Source organism: Ambystoma mexicanum, chromosome 2p (assembly GCF_040938575.1).
Source record: "Ambystoma mexicanum isolate Mex_15411 chromosome 2p, UKY_AmexF1_1, whole genome shotgun sequence".
Classification (NCBI taxonomy): Eukaryota; Metazoa; Chordata; class Amphibia; order Caudata; family Ambystomatidae; genus Ambystoma; species Ambystoma mexicanum.
Genome location: NC_090923.1, coordinates 697,338 through 709,078, shown reverse-complemented (window position 1 = coordinate 709,078; position 11,741 = coordinate 697,338).

The following is an 11,741-nucleotide window of genomic DNA, read 5'->3' as shown; positions in this document are numbered from 1 at the left end:
TCTGAAGGCAATCGCTGGAAGGAAGCAAGATGCAGGCAGGCTGGCTGGCAACTGGCAAGTGATCAGGTGCCACTGCCAGTCTGCCACTGCTGCTGGAGTAACGTCAGGGTGACTTTACTGAATGACTTTAGTGTTATTTATACATATGTGCACATTTTCATTTAACATGGTCAACACTGTGCATACAGTGAAGATTCCCCCTGCTAATAGCGCAGGGAGCTCTTGATTCTATTAAAGACAAGGAGGCGAGCATTAAGCTTTCATCTTCTTTATTTTTCACTCTCCAGCAGTCTCAACAAATATAAACTGTAAAACTTTCCTTTAAAATGTAACTTTTTTTTTTTGTTTTACAAAGAAACTTCAAGTCCCATCATTTATTGGTCTAAAATAAAATGTCCTGAACGTTGAACCGTTAGCCCAGTCAGCTGCTTTCATGATGTCTTGTAATGCTGCGCCTTGCCCTACTGCCTTCGAGGCCATAGCTCCTCTGACTGAATGTGCACTGAATTTGAATTGTCAATGCCTGCCAGATTCATGATGTCTCTGACCCATCTCGCTATAGTAGCTGTTGCTACTCCTCTATGTGGTTTCCTACGTGCTATTAATAGTTGGGTTATTCCCGCTGGCCTCACTTCCGCCGTCCTGTTCTCGTATTCCTTAATACATGATGCCACGCACCACTTGGGATGTTCTTGCATATACGGGTAAGTGATAGTAGCAGAATCTGTCTTTGTTCTCCTGGCTATGTTAAATGTCACTCCCTCGGGCCATAAGTCTTCCGATTGATCTCTAATGCTTTAACGTCTGCTACTCTCCTACATGATATCATGCACAGGAGCATAGCAAGCTTACCAGACAACTGCGCCAGGGACAGATACCTATTGTTCGGCCAGCCTGCCAGAAATCTTAACACTATCGACACGTCCCATAGTGTGTCGTACTTTGGTTGCGGGGGTTGCTATGTTTTCTCCCACTGGAACCCCTTCTATAGGCAGATGTCCTGCTGAGATTGCAGACCTATACACTCCTATAGTCCTGTAAGCTTTACCGTCTTTGAGCCGCTCTGCTAGGAAATTTATTATTTCGACTAGAGGGGCAGAAACAGGATGAATATTTCTCCTTCTGCACCACGATGCCCACCTATTCAAAGCTGCATCGTAGCTCCTTCTGGTAGAGGGTGCCCAAGACTCGGCGATGAGGCTCGCAGCCTGTGCCGAAATTCCTGGGAGATTCTAGCGTCTCCTGCTATCCTGGAAGCCATCAGCTGCAGTGTCCCCTTCACCCTCAGAGGATCATATGACCCAGCTGGGTCCGTGAGCAGGCTCGCTTCTTGAGGTAGTAATCTCGGGCAGTCTATTAACAGCTCCATGAGCGTCGGAAACCACACTTGCGATTTCCAGATCGGGTACTCTACTATGAGGCTCGCTGCCTCTCTGCGTACTTTCGCCAGTACCCTGCTAATCATTATAAATGGCGGGAAAGCGTGGAGTACTTGTTCTCTCCAGTCCTGCAGGAAAGCATCCGCTCCCACTGCCGCTGGGTCTAATCTCCAGCTGAAGAATCTCTCTTTCTGTGCGTTCAGTGTGGACGCAAACAGATCTGTGTGAATCGGTCCCCACAGTTCTTCCAGCTGTCAGTATATGCTCTTCTCCAGCATCCAATCGCTGGAGTCTGATAGGTATCTGGAGTTCCAGTCCGCTATAACATTCAGCGATCTCGGGAGGTACTCGGCTACCACTGAAATCCCCGATTCCAGGCAGGTGTGCCATAAATCCTTGGCTATTTCTGCCAGTAATCTGGATCTCGTTCTACCTAAATGATTTATGTATTTGACTGCTGAAATGTTGTCCATCTTCAGCAGAATACAGTAGTTCACTCTCCCTTTGGTAAAAGCCTTGATCGCAAAAGATCCGGCTAATAGTTCCAGACAGTTGATGTGCAGCTGGAGTTCTTGCGCGCTCCACCTCCCCCCTGTCTGGAGATCCCTGCATCGGGTTCCCCAGCCTGCTTGGCTTTCATCCGACTCTATTATCTGATCGGGGCGGTCGCCGAAAATGGCTCTTCAGTTCCATGCTTCCATGTTCGCCAGCCATCACTGTAACTCCGTCCTGCAGTCTTGATCGATGTGTACTAAGTGGTGATACTGGAGGCCCTGCTGCAAATATCTTATTTTTAACCTTTGCAGAGCTCGATAGTGAAGTGGACCCGGAAAGATTGCTTGTATCGAGGCTGCTAACAAGCCTACCACTCGTGCCACTGTGCGGAGGCATATAACTATTTTGTTGAGGCATGCTCTCAATTCTCTCTTTGTCTTTTATCTTCCTACCCGGAATCTCTAGAGTGGCCGTTCAGGTATCTAACATGAATCCTAGGAATTCTATCCTCTTGGTTGGTATCATCTCTGACTTCTCATTGTTCACTAGGAAACCTAGAGCCATCAGGAGTTTCGCCACCCAGTCGGCTTGGTAGAGGAGTGTTTCTTTGCAGCCGGCCATCAGTAAGATATCGTCCAGATATATGATCATACGAATCCCCTTCTCCCTGATTGCTGCTGCTACTGGATTCATGATCTTCGTAAACACCCATGGCGCTGATGCCAGCCCAAAAGGCATTGTGGCGAATTGCCATAATTGCCCGTCCCAGTCGAATGCCAGAAAGGGACGAAACTCCTTGTGGACTGGTACTGTCAGGTATGCATCTTTTAAGTCTATCCTTACTAGCCAGTCGTCTTGCCTGAGTGTATCCCTGAGCTGATGGGTCCCTTCCATCTTGAAATGGTTGTAAACTACCCATCTGTTCATGCTCTTTAGATTCATTACCGGTCTTACTTTGTCCTTTCGATGGACTAAGAACATATTGCTCACGAATTTTGGGCGTTTGACGCATCGCTCTATCGCTCGCTTCTCTGCTAGCTTCTGCAATTCTGCGTATAATAGCTTTTTCTCTATCTGCATTGCGACGAGAGGGTGGGGTGTTTGGCTTTGGTAGGGGGTCCCTATGAACTCTATGTGCATGCCTTGTACTGTCTGAAGGACCCAGACGTCGCTGGAAAGCGAGCGCCAGCTTTCCCAGAACATCGCTGTTCTCCCTCCCACTGGTGGGTATGCAGAAACTCTCACCTGTGGGGAAGTTGTGTCCTCTTCCCTGTCCTCTGCCTCTCCTCCCTCTCGGGAAGCGTCCTCATGGTGGGAAGAATGAGTCTGGTTGTCGGCTCTCCCAGTAGTTGTTTCTATTTCCTTGAGGCCTTCTGTACGATTGGAAACGACCGGCCGCTCGGCCTCTGAACCGACCGGTCCCACTGAAAACAGTTTCAGGAAAGATTTTCTTCATCGAGGCTTGCGCCTTTTCTAGGGAGGCGTAAGTTCCCACGAACCTCCCCATTTCTTTGCCGAATGTCACCGAATAAAAGGCCTTGCGCTGCTTCGCCTGCTTCATAAAACGACAGATCTCCTAGTTTCTTGTCTATTTTCAGCAGGAGGCCTCTTCTGCGCTCCGAAGAAATTGCGCAGTTCGCGTTGCCTAGAAGGCATACGGCTCTTTGCGCCCAGTTTGCTAGGACACCTGGGTCCACCTCTTCTCCGGTGTCCTTAGCCCGTTCTGCCAGGTCCATAATTTTCGCCAATTTTCACCAATGGACCCGCCATGTCCAGGATCTTTTCCTGGCAGCTTTTCCAATCAATCAATCAATAATTCTAGACTGAACCTCTCTGAAACCTTCTCCAGAAGGACATGCTCTTCGCCTGGACGGCAGAATGCCAAATGGACATTCGACACCATCAAGCAGTCCCTAGCAGAAGCCAGAAAACTGGCCTAATTCAACCCGGACTAGCACACTGAAATTGTGGTCGATGCAAACCCAGTGGGGCTAGGAGCCATACTCGCCATACTCGCCTAGACCAACGGAATCGACACTCACCCGAGGCACGTTGTGGCCTACACCAGCAGGGCGGTGGCACCCCCCGAATCTGCGTACTCCCAGGCGGAAAAAGTGAGTCTGGCGGCAGTCTGGGCATGTGAACATTTTCACAACTTCATTATAGGAAAAAGATTCACCCTTATTACGGACCATCAAGCCCTATTGTCATTGTTTGGAAACCCACGAACAAAGATGCCCCCCAGAATTGAACGGTGGGGCATCTGCCTACAAGAATATGACTACCACATAATACATCGTCCGGGGGGTGAGCACAACCCAGCCGACTATCTGTCGAGACACCCTACAGGAAAGCCGACACCAAGACAGGGTTTAATTTAGTTTAGTTTAGTTTATTATTTGATAATGCGCACCAAAACCCAGTGGTAGCCGGGCGCAGCAGTTACAAGAATACTTGAGCTTAGTTACATACAATAGTGCATACAGAAGATACAGTACAAATGTTAACAATTTAGCAGGCATGTATAAGGGTACAGGAGGAGGGGGGTTCCTATACCACGAGGAAGTCAGGTCAGGGAACAGGAATGACAAAGTAGTTATTCACCGTGGGTAGCCAATGGTGAGTCCAGGCCAAGAGAGTTAGTTAGTTGGCGTTAGACCAGAGCCACTTTTTTACGTGGCGTCTAAAGCTCGAGTATGGTAGATTAGCTCTCAGTGCAGCGGGGAGGGCGTTTCATGCGCAAGCAGCTTTTACAGGGAAACTGGCTCCGCCTGTTTTTATTTTAATCTAAATTTCGGAATCACAAGCAAGAGGTGGTTAGCTGCTCTTGTGTGGTATGTGAACGATTTTCTATTTAGTTTATCCGAAATGTATGGAGGGGCATTGTTGTTCAGTCCTTTGTGAGTGAGGGATAGTGTTTTAAGGAGGACTCTGTCGCTAATTTTCAGCCAGTGATGGTCTTTCCTAGTATTGGATATGTGTGCTCTGCGAGGTATGTCCAGAGCTGCTCTAAGGGCATTATTTTGTAGTGTTTGCATTTTGTTTATGATAGACTTGCGGGCCCCCGGGTAGAGGGCGTTGCAGTAGTCTAATTTCGACATTACTAGGGCGTTGGCTAATGCTATGCAGTTGGATTTGGAGAGTTAAGGTCTGCAAGCCCTGATTAATTTGCAAGTGTAGGCCGTTGACGATGCGAGGGCATTGGTTTGTTTTTTGAGAGAAAGTGTAGCGTCAAGGTAGAAACCTAGAGTTTTTACCTCAGTTGCCACTTTGATTAAATTGCCATCAATATTGAAGGCAAGGTAATTGGGACTGAGTTTTTTGAGGTTGAAGTCGGAGCCCAAGATCAGTATCTCTGTTTTGTCATCGTTCAGGCAGAGGCGTGTGAGGCCATCCATGCCTGAATGAGGAGATAAATCTTATTTACTAGAGCTGTATCTTCGACAAAGTTGCCAGAAAGTGGTATGAGGATCTGAGTATCGTTCGCATAGTTGGTGTATGTTATCCCCAGTCTGTCAAGTTTGTCGAAGAGTGGCTTAGTGAAGATATTATACATTGTGGGGGAGACACATGAACCTTGTGGGACACCACAGGTGATATGTATTGGGTCCGAGGCTGAAGGGGAGAACACTCTCATCGTTCGGTTGGCCAGGAAGGATTGTACCCAAGCTATCGCTTCACTTGAGAAGTAGGCGGCAGACGCTAGGTGGTTGCATAACACTGCATGGTCCACCAGGTCAAAGGACGCCGATAAGTCAAGGAGGAGGAGCATAGCTGTGTTGCCTTTATCCTTCAATTCGGCGATTTGAGTCTTAAGGGCAATTGGGGCCGTTTCAGTGCTGTGTAGTGGTCTGAAACTAGATTGGCGCGATCCTAGTAATTGGTTCGTCTCTAGTTTTGTATCTGGAGGTAGGCTACTCTGTCGATGATTTTAAGGAGAAATGGTACCGTAGTGATGGGCCTGTAATTAGTAGGGATGGCAGGGTCATGGGCCTGTTTTTTGAGGAGGGGCAGTTCCCAAGATTCTTTGAGGTTAGTGGGTACAGTGCTAGTTCTAAAGGATGCGTTAATTAGCTTAGCTATGAAGGGTGCTAAGTCTCTGGCTGCATCCTTAATGACTTGTGCAGGGCAGCTGTCGCCTTGACAATTGGAAGGTTTCAGGGAAGATATCACCTTTTCAGTTTCCGCTATGGATATATAGGTGAATCTGAATGGTTCACAGTTGAATTGGGTGACTGTTCTAGGTGTATCAGGCAATTGGGTAGTCTGGGTTGCAGTGGCACTCAGGTAGGGTTTTTATTTAGCAATTTTAGATTGGAGAGTTGTAATTTTGTTCGCTAAGGCATTTTGGATACTCGTGCACCATTGTTTGTCCTTGGGAACGTTGTCAATGGGAGCGATCGGATTTTCCATTTCCCGAAGGAGGGAAAAGAGTTCTTTCGAGTTGGGGTTAGCTTTGCTGATTCTCTCGTTGAATGTATCTTTTTTAGTTTGAATTATTTCCTTCTTGTAATGTTTGGCAAGATTGTCAAGTAGAGTTTTATTCTCAATTGAGGGTGTGTGCCTCCGAATGGCTTGTAGTTTACGTTTTTGGGTTCGTAATTTTTTAAGATAGGGGGTAAACCATGAGTTAAGGTGGGCCTTTCGTTTACTTTTGAATTCTTTGATAGGGGCAATAGCATGTAATGCTTTGGACATAGTATTGTTAAATGTCTCCACTAGCGTATTTGGATTAGTGTCAATAGTACTAGCTCTAAGATCTGGTAGGAGAAGCGGAATTATTTTTTCAACCGTAATGTCTCTTTTGCTTCTTGTATGCACAGGTGGAGCTGTTTCCAGGTTGGCTGGTTTAGGAGGCTCTATGGTGGATGAGAAGCAGATGAGGTGGTGGTCAGTCCATGTCTGAGGTAGTATATTAGAAATGGTGGTAGTGCAGTTTCTGTTAGCTATCCAGTCTAATGTGCGACCTTTCATGTATGTAGGGGCTAAGACTTTTTGGGTAAGGCCATGATCGGTTAGGATAGATTGGATAGAATGGGTCTGTTTATCCTCAACATCATTAAAGCCCAGATTAAAGTCGCCTAGCAGAAGGAGCTGGGTGGGGTCTTTGATGATGCTACTGAGGAGGCTGGATAGGTCTTCTTCAAAATTACCCAAAGGGCCTGGTGGTCTGTATACTGGAGGACCGTTAGGATACTGTTGTTTGAAATAGGAATTTTAGCCGAGAGAAGTTCGCAGGATGTGATTTGAGGGTGAGGGCAGAGTCTAGCAGCTAATTTAGTTTTGGAAATTATAGCAAGGCCACCTCCCCTGGAGTTGGGGCGATCGACTCTTAGTATATTGTAATTGTCGGGTATGGCAATCATGAGTGCGGGACTTGCGGCATCATGGACTCATGTCTCAGTGATCGCAAAAAGATCTAAGTCAGCTGAGGCAAGTATGTCGGCAATTTCAGTATTATGTGCTACAAGGGATCTAGCGTTGATGAGGGCACCTGGCAGGGTGGAGGATATAGTTTTCCCTTGTGTGATTCTAGGCGGAGGAAGGTTAGGCTTCTTCTGGACCTGCGGTTGGTCTATTTGTATCTTGGGTCGTCTATCTGCAGATCGGGTAGGCAAGTTGCAGTTGGGAGCAGTCATGATAGGATTGGCCCCTAGAGGAATAGTTCTTTTATTTTTAAGGTCATATAGACGGGGCAGTCTAGCTCTGAGCCGGAGGTTTCTCTCTAGCAGGTTACATGGAGTGGTATTGAACTTGTCCATTGTTAAGATAATAGTTAGTATGGTCCAGAGGAGGGAGTAAAGTGCGTATAAGAGGTAGGTCTTAGAGGTGCACATAGTGGACAGTGGCATTAAGCGAAGGGGCTACTGGGTTTCGCAGGCAAGTAATGCCTAGGGTGTGCGCTGCACAGGGCTTCAAAGTTTGGCAATCCTAACATTGACTGAGAAGTACACAGCAGGCGCATCTGGATTTGGCTGTCTTATCTGTGCCTAGGATATACGCAATAGGAAGCATTTAACTTTGGCAGACCTAGCAGTGATTTAAAATACTTGCAGCAAAAAGACAGCTAGATATGGCATTCTTGACAGTGGCTAAAATGCAAGCAGTGAAAAGAAGGCATCTAGATTTTGCAATCCTAATGGTGACTAACATGCGAATAACACAGACGTCTAGATTTGGCATTCCTGACAGTGGCTAAAATGCAGACAGCGAAGAGAAAGGCCTCCAAATTTGGCAAACCTAGAGGTGACTAACATGCACACAGCGATAGGGCATCTAAGTTTGGCAGGGTTAGTAGTCAGGGCATTTGGCGACATACAGTTGGATTATGCTACTATTATAAATTGGTCGAGTGGCCAGAAGGCGAGCAAATAGTCAGTCTAGGTACAATTGTAGGGGTACTCTGAGGACCATTACGTATATAATCAGGCAGGAAGAAGAATGCATAACATATTTAACATAGGTAAGGGCTGTAAGCGTGATTTGTTAACACAGTTAGGCAATGTGCACTGTTAACAAGTAATAATAAGTAGAGGCACAATGCAGTGGTAGTGGCAGCTAACTTTGGGTATTGCATTAGGACTATAGGTCAGCAAAATAAAAATGCGGACAAGCACGATGTGGGGGAGTGAGGTATGACTCATGCCTGTGAGTTTAGGATGGCTTTGGTGACAGCATTGTACGTGGTGTTGCCATCCTAGGAAAAGGCGGGGTGGCACAAGTATCCAGAAGGTTCAAGGGAGGAGTGCAGACACAGGTTTGTATGTCGTGAAATGGAATATATAAGCTATAAAGGGTGACATGGAATATATAAGCTATGTTACCAAAAGCACACTACCACCAGGGTTATCCTTAGAAACCGTCGCACTTGCGACAGCTGCTGATCCATCCATGGCCCTGGCGATTGAACTCACGGAACAAAACAAGTGGAAAGACTACAAGAGATCGCTGTCAACGCATCCAGGGGCAAACCGAGACGAACTGGAGAGGCTCGCAAGAATCCACTCCGAGCTGGCTGCAAAAGACAAACCCATACTCCTCAGAGGGTGCAGAATAGTAATCCCAGCGGCCCTGCGATCAGAAATAATTAAGACAGCCCATGAGGGACACTGAGGAGCAGACAACACCAAATGTCAACTACGCTGCCATATGTGGTTCCCCTTCCTTGACGCCCTAGTCGACCGGTGGGTAAGGCATTACATGGCGTGCCAGTGCACGACCAGAGCCGAAACACCAGTACCCCTACTGCCGACACAGATACCAGAACATCCATGGGAAAGAGTGGTGGTAGACTTTTATGGTCCCCTAGAATCAGGGGAATACCTACTTTTATTCATGGATGAACATTCAAGGTTCCCAATTGTAAAAAGATCATCATCCACAGCCTTTGCACAAGTCGCAGCAATCTTCGATGAAGTTGTGTAGCGAATGGGGCATACCGGACGTTATCAAGTCAGACAATGGCCCGCCCTTCTGCGGCCACGATTTCACGACATTCGCCAAGTACTTAGGGTTCAAGCACCAGAAGATAACACCCCTGTGGCCCCAGGCGAACGGGATAGCCGAGAGATTCATGTCATCGATTAAAAAGATGTTGCAAGGAGCCAGACTGGAAAATGTTGATCCACACCAAGCCCTTATGTAGGATGCTTCGAGATTATCGAAATACGCCTCATGAAGCCACAAACAAGACCCTGGCCGAACTCATGGTAAAGTACCAAGTTCGCACACGAATCATACACTATCCGATAAACAAACCAGAAACAGATCCACAAATCCTATGGAGAGATGCAGAGAAGAAGGAACGAGCCTGCATCCAAACAGATGAAAGACGAGGAGCGCGTCCAAAGGACTTTCAATTAGGAGAAGAGGTACTGGTGCAACAGTCAACAGTTAAGAAGACTAAGTCAAGATTCGCCCCACAGACACTACAAGTCACAGCCATCAAAGGAACAATGGTGACTGCTGAAAATGAAGAACGACAAATAACACGGAACAGCTCAAAATTTAAGCTTGCAACAACCACAGAAAATGAGAGACTTCAGCCTCCAGATCCTGAACCAATGTCAATAGATTCTCGAGACACACTGTGGACACCTCCAAGATTCTCCCCTCGTCCAGGAATGAAGAGAACAGAGAAGCCTGATGAGGATGCAGGAGAAGGCACTAGTAGTCGTGCCCAACGAGCCGTGAAGAAGCCAGCACGCCCGTTTGTAAGGACATTTCGTCCGGGATGATGTTAGAGTGTTTGTGTCTCCTTAAGAGAACGACACCATGTCACGTGAGACGTAGCACGTAAGGGGGAGGGGGTGCAAAGGAGAATCAGATTTGTATGTACGCCAATAAAGTAAGACGTGCAATCCAACTCGGTGTGTCTGTCCTTAATTTCGTATGCCCACTCCAGGTATAAGACCTTGTAACCAGCGGACTCACCGCCAAGCCTCCTGCACGCCCATTTGTTTCAATGGGCCTCTCACCTGCCAAAAATAAAATCGGGTGCTTTCACCCGCCTTTGCGACACAAATGGTTGAGAGCTATGGCAAAGGCCCATTCCTTTAAGTGATTCTGAGAGCACATTCATTTGTTTATTCATTCATTCATTCAATCACTGAAACTTGGCAGCAATGGGGAAGTGAACATTTCCCTGTGGATTATTGTTGTGTTTCTTGAATTGCCCCTGAGGCGCCACTCAGGAGTATCCTGAGCACGCGCAGAAATGTCTGAGCACTGAGCATGCGCAGCCACTTTCTGATCACGTGCCTTCAGTTACGCGCAGGAGAGAGACTTCCGGGTTAGGTGCATGGCGCATGCGCAGACGCTTGCTGAGTACTGAGCATGCGCAGGAGAGAGACTTCCGGGTTGTGGTGCACGGGAGCAGTGTTGCCAGGTCCGCTTATTATAAGCGACTTTGGGCTTGTTTTTGCCCAACGTCGCTTATAATATTTGGAGGTCGTTTGTCGCGGTTTTTGTCCGCTTGTTGGACCGTCTGTGTGCGTGTAATTGGGCTTGTTTATATTGCTGTTAAGCCCATTACACGTGGCACAGAGCGTCCTGCACTGGGCTGCTGGCAGCACTTGACGGCAGTTGCTGCTTTGTCTTGCTCTCGGGTGCGCCCTGTATTTTGAATATGCTTAAGTGTTTGGCACTGATGGGATCGTTACTTGCCCACCAGGTGGCCCATCAATGCCAAATGCCTAAACATATGCAAAAAAAGCGCACTTTAAAAGTTTTGTCATGCAGGCCGACACACTGACATGTAAAGATGTAAAGAAGGGGATTGGTTTAGTTTAGCAAGCGTCACTCTATAGCAATATTATCTTGGTGATAACCCCAGTGCTGACGCATTATCCACTAAAATCCTTTATTTATTTATTTTTTGAAAACTTTTTTTGCAAGACTGGGTTAGAGGATTATTGGAATCTATATACAACATTTTCTCAGAGAGATGTATTCAGGAAGGCCATGTTTCTTTTCAGCTTTCAATTGGCCATGTTACAATTTTATATAGCGCCTTGGATTAAGGCGCTATATAAAACAATAAATACAAATACAATGTATTTCAGGGCCGTATTGTTTTGCAATTTGGGACTTCTAGTCACCATGCAATAAAATATTGTTGTTCTAACACACTATGTAGTGTTCTATGTATGTTTTTCTTGTTGTGTTATGTTTCTTACTTTTTAGGTGCGCGCTTGTTTTTTCCGCTTATTTGGACTTGTTTTGGGCTTGTTTTGGAAAGGCATTCAGCTTATTTTTTCCTTCCGACCTGGCAACACTGGTACTGAGCGTGCGCAGGAGAGAGACTTAGAGGTTATGTGCAGGGAGCATGCGCAGACGCTTGCTGAGTACTGAGCATGCGCAGGAGAG